This window comes from Eucalyptus grandis, chromosome 11, assembly GCF_016545825.1.
Source record: "Eucalyptus grandis isolate ANBG69807.140 chromosome 11, ASM1654582v1, whole genome shotgun sequence".
Lineage (NCBI taxonomy): Eukaryota > Viridiplantae > Streptophyta > Magnoliopsida > Myrtales > Myrtaceae > Eucalyptus > Eucalyptus grandis.
The window spans coordinates 23,488,686-23,502,697 of record NC_052622.1 but is presented as its reverse complement, the minus strand read 5'-3'; the positions used below and the strand labels follow the sequence as shown (position 1 = coordinate 23,502,697).

General features: G+C 43.4%; 1 long non-coding RNA gene across 3 annotated transcripts; it reads right to left on the bottom strand.

The window, feature by feature from the left end:
- Positions 1 to 4,402: 4,402 nt before the first annotated feature.
- On the bottom strand, positions 4,403 to 8,401 carry LOC108960118. Of its 3 annotated transcripts, none has more exons than XR_005547665.1 (3): positions 6,286 to 8,400; positions 5,042 to 5,981; positions 4,403 to 4,888 (listed from the first exon to the last, which is right to left on the bottom strand). It is a non-coding gene; the product is annotated as an uncharacterized LOC108960118 (long non-coding RNA). The 3 variants fall into 3 exon arrangements; XR_005547666.1 differs by lacking the exon at positions 4,403 to 4,888 and having other exon boundaries at positions 5,477 to 5,981; positions 6,286 to 7,699; positions 8,250 to 8,401; XR_005547667.1 differs by lacking the exon at positions 4,403 to 4,888 and having other exon boundaries at positions 5,477 to 5,981; positions 6,286 to 7,722; positions 8,250 to 8,400.
- Between the last annotated feature and the right edge of the window lie 5,611 nt (positions 8,402 to 14,012).

Sequence of the window (14,012 nt, the reverse complement as noted above, 5' to 3'; positions counted from 1 at the left end):
AGGTAGGATGTTCGTGCGTAGAAAGGTGGTGGAATTGGGGATTTTATAGGCGATAAGGCTTTTTCGGCGCCTGATCCGTTTGAATTTTTGCGCGGGAGTTGGGCTCCTGCGCTTTTTGCTGTGGACAGCGAGGAAAACGAGGGACAGCGTGCGCCCAATTTTTTGACTAAATTCCCGCGCCCTCTTTTTCCTAAAGAGTTTTGTCCTATCAGGTCTACCGCTCGATCGAACTACCATTCTCGAAAGCAGTTGGATCATGCCGCAAGTGAACCTCTGATCGGATTTGTATTATGAGCATTTTTTACCTCATGCAAAGAGTAGAGGCTTCTGAATTTGCAACGCGTCAATGGGGTGCTCCTATGATAGGTTCGTACTTGTAGATGTGGATTAGGAGTTCCGGTTGAACGTTCCGCAACAAAGCGCAAGACCCTCATGGTAAATTCTTCGGATAATGACCCAAATGGTCCTAACGTGTGAATCATACGGTGTGATGTCGTTCATAAACTTTTAATCCATTTAATGTAATTATTGAACTTTAACTCAATAAGCAATATAAATCTTAAATTTTTTTACATGTTCGATAGGATCCCCAGACTATATGAAAAATATTCACCATTGTTTTTCTATTAATTTAAAATTAGAGACAATATTAAATATTTTCATGTAATTTATGAACTAAATCAAATATGCATCAAAAGCCTAGAGACCACAGTACATTGTACATTGAATGAAAATTCAATAATTATCTATGTCATTTTCTTTAAATTTTAGGGATAATTGCTCTGATCACCCAATCTCGCCCTTTTACTTGTTTAGAAGAAAAAAATTGTTGAATCGGGAAAGGGAAAGGAGGAAAAAGGAAAGATAAATGGATGAATTTGTGATAAGTTTTAAAACAATTAGTAGCGCAAAATCTCGTATTCTATCGATTGATTGATCTCGAATCGGTTTGGTTCAATTTCATCGGGTCGACATAAGAACGATCATTATCATGGAGAGTGTAAAAACCCTCGGTCACGGCCATGGCTTCTTCTTTTTTTACTGACACGGCCATGGCTATTTGCCGAGGCAAAAGGTTACCGCGCCTGAAGATGTGAAAGCTCCAAGCTCATCTTCCAACTCCCCAACGTGCATGAGCTGTTGAGGAGAAAAATTCAGCGGCGCTAGTAAAAGGCCCGGCCATCCTGGGGGCGATCCGCCACCATGCGGTTGTACCTCTGGCGCTGCTCGGCTGTCGGCAGATCGATTAGAGCGGAGATCACACGAGAGGTCGCGACAAACACTTGTGGCTACTGTTTCCAGGACTAGGCCCACCGCCTGCTGTGTTTTTTCTACGGTGGTGGACGACGCATGCTTCTCGCCCTAAAAAGAAGCGTAAACCACAAGTTGCACGGTGGACCCGTTTTCCAGAAGGGCCCTTTGCCTTTCCCACAAGAGTTCCATCCGGACACAGCTCCTGACGCGGGAAGTCTCGGCGAAATTTTAGGGATGGTGGGGTCGCGACCGCATAATGGAGTTCTTGGCAATGCACGGCGACGGTCGAGCGGGGAGAATTGGCGACACAATGGGGCCCCGTCATGCTACTGCCTGCTTTCTTCATCTTCCCGGAATCGAACTAGTGGCGCACCGCACAACCAGATTGAAAGGGCAAATACCACGAAGTCACAAATGGAGACCGCAAACAAGGAAGTACTGCAGGCCCCGTGGGATAGTCAAGCCTATTGCTTCGCTTAGGATGATGATTAACTAAACATTTTTGGGAAGCTAGGAGCGATTTTAAAGTTAGAGACTTGACATTAAAATCACATTCCAGCGTTATCTAATGCCTAACAGCTCAGCACAACATGCAGATGCACAACCCTCATGATTGGATCCTATTATTTTCTTCGTTAAGCTGACCATTCTGGCCGCGAGGACGAGTACCTCGATCTTTCCTTTGACTGCTCACAGCTGGGCTATCGTTCTTCCAATGCCGTCACAAATAAAATACTTATATACTTCCTAAATAGGGTCCTCTCACCTGTGCTCACTTCCGTTTTCAAAGTCAGATTGGATTTGACATTGGTGCTCAACAGAAGGGTTCCAAACCTGCCTTAGTCTTATTTACTTCAACCTTATCACAAGCGATACCTCAAATTCCAAAAATGCTAGTCGAGTCCAGAGCTTGGTAAGTATCTCAGCACCAAACCAAACAGAAAAGTTCAGAAAGAAATTGAACCCGATCAATGGTCCGGAAAGATTTGAACTTAATAGCTCTAGCTCCGATAGCATGAGAGATTTTGTGGGACTTTGAGCCGTTAGATGAAAAAATGATTTTTTTTTTTAATATTATAAGCTTTTAAAACAATTTGTAATAGTTCCACAAAATTTCACATTTCATGGGATGATTAGTTTCAAATCGGTTTTGTCCAATTTTATCGGATCGACATAAGAACAATCATTATCATGGAGAGTGTAAAATCTCTCTGACTCGATCACTGCCAAGCTGCTTGCCGGGCCAAAAGGGTATTGCGCCTGCGAATGAGAAAGTTCCGCGCTCATCTGCCAACTCCATGACATGCATGAGCTGTTGGTGAGGGAAATTCGACCGTGCTAGTAAAGCCTGAGCGTCCTGAGGACGAACCACCGCGATACGGTTGTAACTTTGGAGCTGCTTGGCCGTCGAGCATGTCGACTCGAACGTGAATCGCATGCGAGGTTGCGACAAATACTCGTGGCTCGTGTTTCCAGGACTAGCATGCTGTGTTTTTCTACGTTCATATCTTGAGTAGGTGGACGATCGCGACCTCTCGAGAAGTGATCGTAGCGTGCTGTGTTTTTCTACGTTGGTGGAAGATGCGGAGGCAACGAGATTCCTTACACTTTCCCTTTCCTCTTCGGCAAATCCTAGTCAACAACATGCATCCCATGTGCACGGTCGACACCTTTTCCAAAAGGGTCCTTTTCTTTTCCCCCGTGAGTTCCGTCCGGATACGGCTCGTGACGCCCGGAGTACCGGACATTTTTCAGGAATTGGGTAGGGTCGCGATCGTATGATAGAATTCTTGATGCGGGACGACAATCTCGAGCGTGGGAGAACTGGCGACTCAATAGGGATTTGTATGCGACTGTTTTGCTTTCTTCATCTTCCCAAATCGAACTGCTAATGCACCGCATGATCGGATTCAAAACGCAAATACCACGAAATCATAAATGGAGATAATGAACAAGGAAGCACTGCAGGCCTCGTCTTATTTCGCCCCAGTCCATTTTCGAGCCTGTCACTTTGCTTACGATGATGATTAACTAAACATTTTTGGGAAGCTAGGAACGACTCTCCTCTCTTCGAAGTAGAAGTTCAGAGACTTAACATTCAAATCACATTTCAGTGTTATATGATGCCTAACAGTTCAGCATAACATACAGATGCGCATCCTTCCTGATCTAATCCTACTATTTTCTTCGTTAAGCTGACCATCCAGGCTGCAAGGACAAGTACCCTGTTCGTTCCTTTGACTGCTAGCGGCCGGGCTATTGTTCTTCCAACTCTGGCACAAGTAAAATACGAATTTGCACCTCATCGGTCTCATTCCTATCAGAATAAGCAAACTGATGCCAAGCAGCAGGATTGGCGATGGCCTGTGTAGAAACAATGACGATATGTCGATGAGAGATGAGCCATTGCCAATATCTCCGACCTCTACAATGATGACGCATATGTCTAACTAGTGGAGCTTCCAAATATCGTACTCCTCAGTTGCTTAAAGATCAAGATGCTGTATTGAGCATGTTTTAAAGTGATTGACAAGACAGGTAAACAAGCTAAATTCAACTCAAAAAATGCACAAGGTTTGTTGATCTCTGTCTAGAATTTCATTTTCCAAAAGGGGAATCCATTGGTCAATTCATAGACTGAGAAAGCAGACAGTGCTAGATCCAGGATGGTACTTGACAGAACAAAAATTTGCTTTCATTTAAATGATAAGAACACTTGCTTCCATTTTTATCCACTATATCTTGACCTGTTCAATTCAACAGAGTATATCAACCTCAGATCATAACTGTCAAAGCCATGGGAGGTGAAATGAATCTAGAGTTTAATACACTTTTACATCTCCGGCTCGAAGAACTTGTGGTAACATGAAAATAAATCCCAAATATGTGAAGGGAAAGTAATTCCAAACATGAGTTCAAAACTTCACCAATCGCTCCTCAAACACATTCTCTCTTACATTTGCATTCCCATTCGAAATGATCAGAAACAGAAACGTTAACGCTTCTAACAGTGCATCTGAAGGGAAGGACTGATTGCATCATTGAACAGTGCGAGAGAGTTGAAAATCGCCAATAAACCTTTTTACCCCTCATTCAGTTCACCCTAGAATTGGATTACTGGATTACTCATGGCAAATGAAAGGAGTTCGAAGAGTAATGCATGTGGGCTTTCAAGAATCCAGGAGCACTAACTGTATCTTTGACAAAAACGAAAACCCAGAATTTCGCAAAAATACAGTGCAAAATAATGGAAAAGGGTTGCAAAGACATTCATTATTCTTAACTATGACATACTGTAACGATTTCACTATATCGTCTCTTTATACAATAACTATACAAAACCTTACAATTGTAGTTAAAATCGTAGGTTGTCACTCCCCTTTTAAGCCTTAGTTTTGTGAAGAAGTGACAGATTTCTTTATACAATTACGCAACCCAACTCATCTTCAAAAGCATCCTCTGGGTTTGAATGAGGTGACCGAAGCGTCCCATGTGTCTGACGTGCCTTCATCTTCTTACAGTGTTAAGAGATGAGCCATCGCCAATATCTCAGATGATCTACGATGATGCGCATACGTCTAACCAATGGAGCTTCCAAATGTCAGACTCCTCAGTTGCATTAAAGATCAAGATACTGTATTAAGCATGTTTTAAGGTAAATGTCAAGACAGGTAAACAAGCTTAACTCAACTCAAAAATGCATTAGGCTTGTTGATCTGTCTATAATTTCATGTCCTAAAGGGGAATCCATTGGTCAATGCATAGACTGAGAAAAGCATATACACACCACAACATGAGTGCTAGATCCAGGATGGTTCTTGACAGAACGAATATTTGCTTTCCTGTAAATGCAAGAAGACTTGCTTCCAGTTTTATGCACCATATCTGGACCTGTTCAATTCAACAGTCTGTCCAACCTCAGATCATAACTGTGGAAGCCATGGGAGGTGAAATGAATCTAGAGCTTAATACACTTCTACATCTCCCGCCGGAAGAACTTGTGCTAACATGAAAATAAATCCCAAATATGTGAAGGGAAAGTAATTCCAAATATGAGTTCAAAACTTCACCAATTGCTCCTCATACACATTCTCTCTTACCTTTTCATTCCCATTCAAAATTATCAGAAACAGAAACTCAATGCTTTTAACAGTGCATCTGAAGGGAAGGACTAATTGCATCATCAAAGAGTGCAAGATAATCGAAAATCGCCAAGAAATTTTTTTACCCTTTAATCAGTTCAACCTAGAATTGGATTGCTGGATTACTCGGGGTGAACGAAAAGAGTTCAAAGAGTAATGCATGTGGGCTTACAAGAATCCAGGAGCACTGACTATATCTTTGACAGAAACGAAGACCCTGAATTTCACAAAGATACAGCGCAAAATAATGGAAAAGTGATGCAAAGACATTCATTATTCTTAACTATGACATTTGTAATGATTTCACTATATCATCTCTTTATCCAATAACTATACAAAACCCTAAAATTTTAGGTTGTCGCTCCCCTTTTTAGCCTTAGTTTTGTGAAGAAGTGACAGACTTCTTTATACAATCAACAATACCCTCACAATCTGCCTCAGGAAGTACGCAACCCAAGTCATCTTCAAAAGCATCCTCTGGGTTTGAATGAGGTGACCGAAGCGTCCCATGCATCTGACATGCCTTCATCGTCTTATAGTGTTCAGCTCTTACAGAGTCCAGCTTCGTCATGTTATACAAGTTCTCTGACAAAAGAGTAATAATACAGGAAAAAACCAAGTTTAGCTAATACATCATAATTGATCCTCAGTGCTCTTTAGAAAGATCTAAAGAAAAAAATAGTTGGACATCCAAAACAAGAGCAAGCTCTTGTAACCTCTATTATTAATTGAAACATACACACCATCTCACTTACAGTTTTGTTAACCCCATGAAAACTATTTACATGAAAAACAAAGTACGGCCTACTATGTGCCAAACAACCTCTCAAACGAAGAATCTGAGACAGTCCAATGCGAAAGAACTAGCTACTTTTCACAAAGTATTTACCTCCTCATCTCAGCGGGTTGTCCATAATCAATCGGCCGGAGCATGGATTCACAAACAAATTTCTGCGTCAAAGAAACCTGGCATGCCCATTATATCTAACTCCTCGACTACGTCGGTCTGTAAATCGCACCAAATGAGAGTCACTGCCCACTCCCACCAAAACTCAATCACCATCCTGGGAGAAAGCCAATGGCTGAACAAGCCCCAAACCCCTCGGGTAGCCAGGTATCGAGAACAACAAATCCCATGGTCCGTTCAATCCATATTATCTTATAATCCACACATCAACACCCCTTGCTAACCATGAATGATAAGGCAAAGACGCCCGACAGCCAAATCAATGTCGAGCGTATTCTCTATAAAATCAAGCTGGTCCACCTCCACAAATTGTTAGCATGAAAATCAACAGCCACCAACACTTTTGCCGAATTCGGCGCCCATTCGCGTCTCATTATCCAGTGCACAAGTGCGTGGCCGCGCACGAAAACCCCACTTTTGTCCATTAAATCCAGATAGTATGGGATCTCGATCTCCTGGAGCAGCACGCAGGCGTTAGCTCCCGATCTATAGATGCTAACTTGAGGTTCAAATGCCCCTTTAAGTGTCTGAATTAGCCTCACCAACACGCAATCATCATTCTCATCATCATACCCAAATCCATTAACGCAAGCAGAGGGAAACAATCCACCGCCTATCTGAGTATCTTCAGGAGGCAAGAGCTCATGATCCCCAGTGAACAGAGTCCACATAGCAACGTCGTGGTTGTGTGCTCAGGAAATGCAAAGTCAGTCACGGCAAGCCCCTAGCACCTTGATCAGTTCCCACCCGAGAGGGTACTCTTATCTCCACCATGTCACCCGGGGGATGCAGATCGATACAGTAGAGACTTGGGGGATCCCTGCAGAAGAGGCAGAGGTGTGGCTCCATGAAAAGATGGCTCTCTGTCAAGTGACGGCACCATTTGGACACGCACCTGCACTGGAGCAGTGACTTCACCGGCAACCAGGTCCAGTATCTCGGTGATCGAAGGGCACTCCACTTCCCAGGCTTGTTCCAAATGCGAAAAAGAAGATGACGATGAGAAAACGCTACTCTTTTGGCAAATCAATTCCCATGATCCGGAAGGAACAGGTTCAATTTGAGAGAATCATCGGTGAAAAAGGGGAAAAGGGGACAAAGGAGTATCAATCCGAATTGAGCTCACCTTTTCTTCTGCTTCCCCTTCTCCTTCTTCTTCCTCTTGCCAGGAGAGAGAGGGAGAGAGACAGGGAGAGAGAGAAAGTTAGGGTGAGCGATTTGAGGCATGGAGAGGAAGATGGAGCAAAAATGTTAGTCCACTGATGAAACTTCCGCTCCAATCTTGACGTCGCCATCCAGAATATGTGTAAAGGGTTGCACATGAGTAGAGCTTTTTCTGATGCACGTGTGGAGACAGCACTATGATCAGATTGAAAAAGAATTGAGTGAAGTGGGATATTCGGATGCGTCCTTGCAGAGTAGAACAAAGACTGCAGGGATCACCTCTACTACTCTAAGATAAACTTCACGCCTTCATCCAGTCAACAAACATGTACTTAGTATTGTATTCTGCACTCAAAAGACAACTGAGATACTCCTTTTCTGATACCACAGTGGTTGCTAGCAATGGCATGATAGTTGGCCGATTCGTTGTCTTTTCCGGATAAGAAAATGAGATTGGCAAGTGCTACACATCTCAAAACGTCCAACTAACCTGACTAATTCCATGATCTCTTATCGAAAAGAGAAGCTGAGACATCGACTAATATACTCAGCAACTCTGACGAACAAATGGAAATGATAACACACAGACAGCAATAGCGAACAACATTTGCTTTGCACCGTGTTCTACTCTCAGATATCCACACAACGTTCCCCAACAATTAACATTTGCTAGTTTGCATACTACTCTACCCCCAAGACAGTGGTAAAGATGGAAAACATACTTTGGCCTGACTTCAATAACTCGGACACTCTTTTCGGACTCATGAAGAGCAAGGTCATCTGTAATTCCAGCCGGTTTGCGAAGGACTCATAAAAAGCAAGGTCATCCGTAAATAAATCACAGGAAAGCGTATCTGCCACCAAATGAGATTGTTCATGCCCCAAGTGAGTGCAAATTTAAATTCTGATTCAAACAATTCCATCGCCACTCGCAAAAAATGAAGGCCATTCCAGAGCATTACCTCGCATCCATCCATTCCAGAGCATTGGCCGCCAGGAACTCGCTATTCGCCACCGAGCATTACCTCGCATCCATCCATTCCAGAGCATTGGCCGCCAGGAACTCGCTATTCACCACCGAATAAGGGTCGGGACACAAATATCTGCAACAATCCCACAAAACCATGTCCACAATCAGGCCACATTCAAAACACGCACGCACGTCAACGGCTGAGAAGACCGCGCCGAAAGAAACTGTAACATCCCGGGCCCCACTGTGTAATATTGTCCGCTTTGGGTTACCCGCCCGCGCGGACGCACCGCCATCCCAGCCACGGTCTTTTCCTCACGGCTTTAAACGCGTTACGCTAGAGGAACCCAAGCCTTATAAGCTAACCAAGACTTCCCTCCCTAGGCAATGTGGGACAAGAGGGAGGTTATCATACTCTCCACCTCTTAACAGAATAGCGTCCTCGCTATGGCCCCACGGGCATCAGAACAGCATTCAAGCTGTGGTCCCACACGCGGTCGGAAGTCGGCTCTGATACCACTTGTAACATCCCGGGCTCCACTGTATAATATTGTCCGCTTTGGGTCACCCGCCCTGGCGTAGTGTGACAATCTCCTCTCTTGTCCCACATCGCTGGGGAGGGAGGTCTTGGTTAGCTTATAAGGCTTGGGTTCCTCTAACTGTGTAACACGTTTTAAAGCCATGAGGGAAAAGACCGTGGCTGGGATGGCGGTGCGTCCGCGCTGGCGGGTGACCCAAAGCGGACAATATTACACAGTGGGGCCCGGATGTTACGTAAACAGCACCTCGCGACGACGCCGCAGCACTCACATGACCGACCGAGCCCGGAGCGACCGCAAGAAGCCCAAGTTGGCGCCGTCGGAGAAGCCGAACTTGAACACGCCGCCGTCGACCATCGCGGCTTGAGCCGAGGGGAAGGGGGGGGCACGAACAGCTCCGCCCCGTTCGCCGGCGAGAGCTTCTCGTCGACGGCCTCCGGCCGCGAAGAAGGCGTCGAGCTTCATGGGCTGTTCCCGCCGAAAAGGGGGAAATTCAAAAAACCAGAGAGGAATCGAGGAGCCCATCGCAGGTGGGAGACTTCGGCTCCGCATGCAAACGTTTTTGTTTCTCATGGTTTATGTTCTTTTGTTCCCCGGAACAAAAAAAGAACAGAAACCTGTTTGCTAACGCTACATTATTTTTTTGTTCCCGGAATAAAAACTTAGCCCGGAATGGTTTGGGAACAAAAACAAGAAGCAAAAAAGTTGTTTCTTGTTCCGGAACAATTTCTAGAAATAAGCTGATTTTATTTTTTAATTTTCTTTTATTTCCTTTTCTTGCCGCGACCACCATCAACCGCCCGAAGCCACCGCCCACCGCCGTCGCCGATCGCCGGTCGCCGCCGCCGATCGCCGGTCGCCACCGCTGGTCTCCGGTCGCCGCGCTGGTCGCCGATCGCCGGTCGCCGCCGCCACCGCCGGCCACCGCTGTTCGCTGCCCGCCGCGTTCACGCCCGCCGCAACCGTCTCCAGCCTCCGTCGCCGCCGCCGCCCGCCGTCGTCTCCGACCGCCGTCGCCGCCGGCGCCGTCGCCCAAAGCCAGCAGCGGTTGGCGGGCCGGGCGACGGCGACCGCGGCGGGAGGCGGTGGCAATCCGTCGACAAGATTAAAAATGAATAAATACAAAAAGAAATTGTTGCGTTATCAAACGCATTTCTATTCTTTTTCTATTCCAAGAGTAGAAATTTTGTGTCGTTATCAAACGGGTTCTTTTATTCAGAAATTGTTCCTGGAGCGTAAATAGAAAAGAACCATTTCTGAAAAAAAAAACTCTTCCCGGAACAGAAGCGTTTGCATGCGCAGCCTTCGATTCCGGCTTTAGGGATTAGGGATTTGATCGGTGATTCTTAGATTTTTGTACATTATTAATATAATTCCTAAATTATATGAAAAACGTTATATGTTGTTCTTCCATTAATTAAAATCAAAGACAACATCAAATATCGTCACGTAATTTAAAGACTAAATCAAATATGCACTAAAAGCCTAGGAGCCACATTGAACAGATTAGAAGTTCAAGAAATACGTTGCATATTGGGTAAAAACTCATAGATTATTTGTATCATTTTTCTTAAATTTCAGGGATAGCTGCTCTGATTACCCAACCTCACCCTTTTAGTTATTTAAAAAGAAAAAAAAAAATTGTTGAATAGGGGAAAGGGAAAGGGGGGAAAGGAAAGAGAAATTGAAGAATTTGTGATAAGATTTTATCGCAGTTAATATTGATCTCACGAAATATTGCATTTTATCGCTTGTTTGTGTCATTTTTCTTAAATTTCAAGGATAGTTGCTTAAATCACCCAACCTCGCCCTTTTACTTATTTAAAAGAAATAAAAATTGTTGAACTGGGAAAGGGAGGGGAGAAAAAAGAAAAGAGAAAGGGATGGATTTGTGATAAGTTTTTAAAACAATTGATAGTACCATAGAATCTCACATTTTATCAGTTATTTATGTCATTTTCGTTAAATTTCGAGGATAGCTACTTTGATCATCCACCCTCACCCTTTTACTTATGCTAAATCAAGAAAGGGAAGAGAGGAAAAAGGAAAATTAAATGGATGAATTTGTTATAAGCTTTTAGAATAATTAGTAGCGATCTCACAAAATCTTACATTTTATCTATTATTTGTGTCATTTTCCTTAAATTTCAAGGATAGCTACTCTAATCACCCAACCTCACACTTTTACTTATTTAAAAGAAATAAATTGCTGAACTGGGAAAAGGGAAATGGGAAAAAAGGAAAGAGAAAAAGGGATGAATTTGTTATAACCTTTTGAAACAGTTGATAGTGATTCCATAACATCTTGCATTCTATTAGTTGATTGATTCGATCTCCAATCGATTCAGTTCAATTTCCTTGGGTTGGCATAAGAACAATCATCATCATGGAGAGAGCGTGAAATCTCTCTACCTCAATCCTGGCCAAGCTGCTTGCCAGGGCAAAAGAGTACTACGCCTGCAGATGCGAAAGCTCCAAGCTCATCTTCCAACTCCACGACAGCATGAGCTATTGATGAGGGAAATTCAACAATGCTAGTAACGCTCGGGCATCTTGAGGGCAAATCCCCCAATACGCCACCCAACCCGGCCCATAATTGAGCGTACCGCTTTGCTTATGATGATGATTAAGGGCGCGTTTGGTAACATTTCGTTTAAAAATTGTTCCGAAAACAGAAATAAAATAAAAATGTTTATATTCCGGAAACAATTTTTGAACAAAAAACGCGTTTGGTAAACTTGTTCGGAAATAAAAAATAAACAGAAACACGTTTGGTAAATTTGTATAATTTTTTTATTTCTTTTATTTTTTAAATTATTTTATTTTATTTTTTCTATTTTCTTTCTTATTTTTCTTATTTATTTTTCATTTTTTTCTTTTTCTTTTTTCTTCTTTTGGCCTGTCACCGGCCTTGACCATGGCCGGCGACCGGCCGATGAGGGCCGACGGCCTCGCCCAGCCACGGCGAGGCTCGCCGGCCCCCGGCGAGATCGAGCTCGCCCGGCCCCGACGCGAGGTCGACCTCGCCTTGGTGGGCGAGCTCGAGCTCGCCCAGATCCAGCAAGACCGAGCTCGCCCAGCCAAGGCGAGGCCGAGCCTCGCCGGGGCCGACGACACTCCGGCGAGGTCGCCAGCCCTCGACGGCGTCGCCGGCCAAAGAAAAAAAGAAAGATTAAAGAAGAAGAAAATAAGAAGAAAAGAAAAACAAAAAAGTGTTTCTAAATTTTGTTTCAGAAACAATAAACAACTTTTTTTGTTTTTTGTTTCTGTTTCAGATGTGTTTCTAGGAACAAAAAAATAATTTTGGAACAAAAATGCACACAAACACGTTTATGTTCCTTTTTTGTTCCCAGGAACAAAAAAATAAAAAAGTTGTTTAAAAACAGAAATAAGAAACGAAAACAAACGCAGCCTAACTAAACATTTTTGGGAAGTTAGGAATGATTCTCCTCTTAAAAATAGAAGTTGGAGACTTAATATTAAAATCACTTTCCAGCATTATCTAATGCCTAACAGTTCGGCATGTTATGCAGATGCGCAACCTTCATGATTCAATCCTATTATTTTCTTCGTTAAGCCTACTATTCAGAATGCAAGAACGAGTACCTTGATCGTTCCTTTACTGCTCGCGGCTGGGCTATCGCTCTTCCAACTCCGGCACAAATAAAATACAAACTTGCATCCTCATCGACCTCATTCCTGTCAGAAGAATTAAATCGATGCCGAGCAGCAGGATTGGCGATGACCATTGTAGAAGCACTGACGATATGTCTATGTGAGATGAGCCATCACCAATATATCCGACGATCTTCGATGATGACGAATATGTCTAACCAGTGGAGCTTCCCAATGTCGGACTTCCCGTTTGCATATAAAATCAAGATGTTCTGTCTAGAGCATGTTTTAAGGTAAGTGTCAAGTCAGGTTAACAAGCTCAACTTAGACTCAAAAGTGCACCAGGCTCGTTGATCTGTCCAGAATTTCTTGTCCTAAAGTGGAAAATCCATTGGTTAAATCTTAGACTGAGAAAAGCAGATACGCACCGCAGCATGAATGCTGGATCCAGGATTGTATTTGACAGAACAAACACTTGCTCGCAAGTGAATGTTAAGAACACTTGCTTCCTGCTTTATACACCATATCTTGATCAGTTCAATTCAACAGATTAGATATGACCTTAGACCATAACTGGGATAGCCTTGGGAAGTGAGATGATTTAGAGCTTAACACATTTTCACATCTCCCGTTGCAAGTAACTGAGCTAACGAGCAAATAAATACCAAATATACGAAGGGAAATAACCAAGCTCGGAGTTAGGCTATGTGGCCCTCTTTGCTTTTGAGACCGGCGGTGATTTTCAACGGAAAGGTGTGCATGCATCCGGTTCTACGCGAGTGCTCCTCCTACTCCGAGTTCTAATTATGAATTTCGGGTTTCAATCATTTTTCACTGTACAAAATGTTGGATCCAAAGTTAGAAGGCAAACTAATGTAAACAAAGATGATATCCCAGTAACTATTGCCAAGTGATGTATATGAACCATAAGGAAATGGAGGGGGGGAAGTGAGCGCGGTCATCATTTACCTGAATTGGCTTCAGTTTATGTTGCACAGTCTCTTCTATGGGATGGCTAGATTTTCTTAAATGGACGGACTTGTTAGCAGAGAGATGTCTTGATTTTGGCATCATAGCTCTGCCAATTATTCTCCTCATTGAATTATTTCAGCTCATACAACCTTTTTTCTTACATATTTTCTATAGAGAAAAAAGACAAATCGCAGGATCTGCTAGCCCAAGGAGGAAGTGGTATTGATCATACCAGCACTTTTCTCTTCCAACTTGAATCAGGGCCAGTTCGTTAGGCTTTTGCTAGATGGCCCAAAAATTAGCTCAACTTAGGTAAAGTCCTGAGGAAAGCCTTCCGGTAGACAGGTGTGAAGACTTATTCAACTTGCCGATAGAATGATGAACAAAAA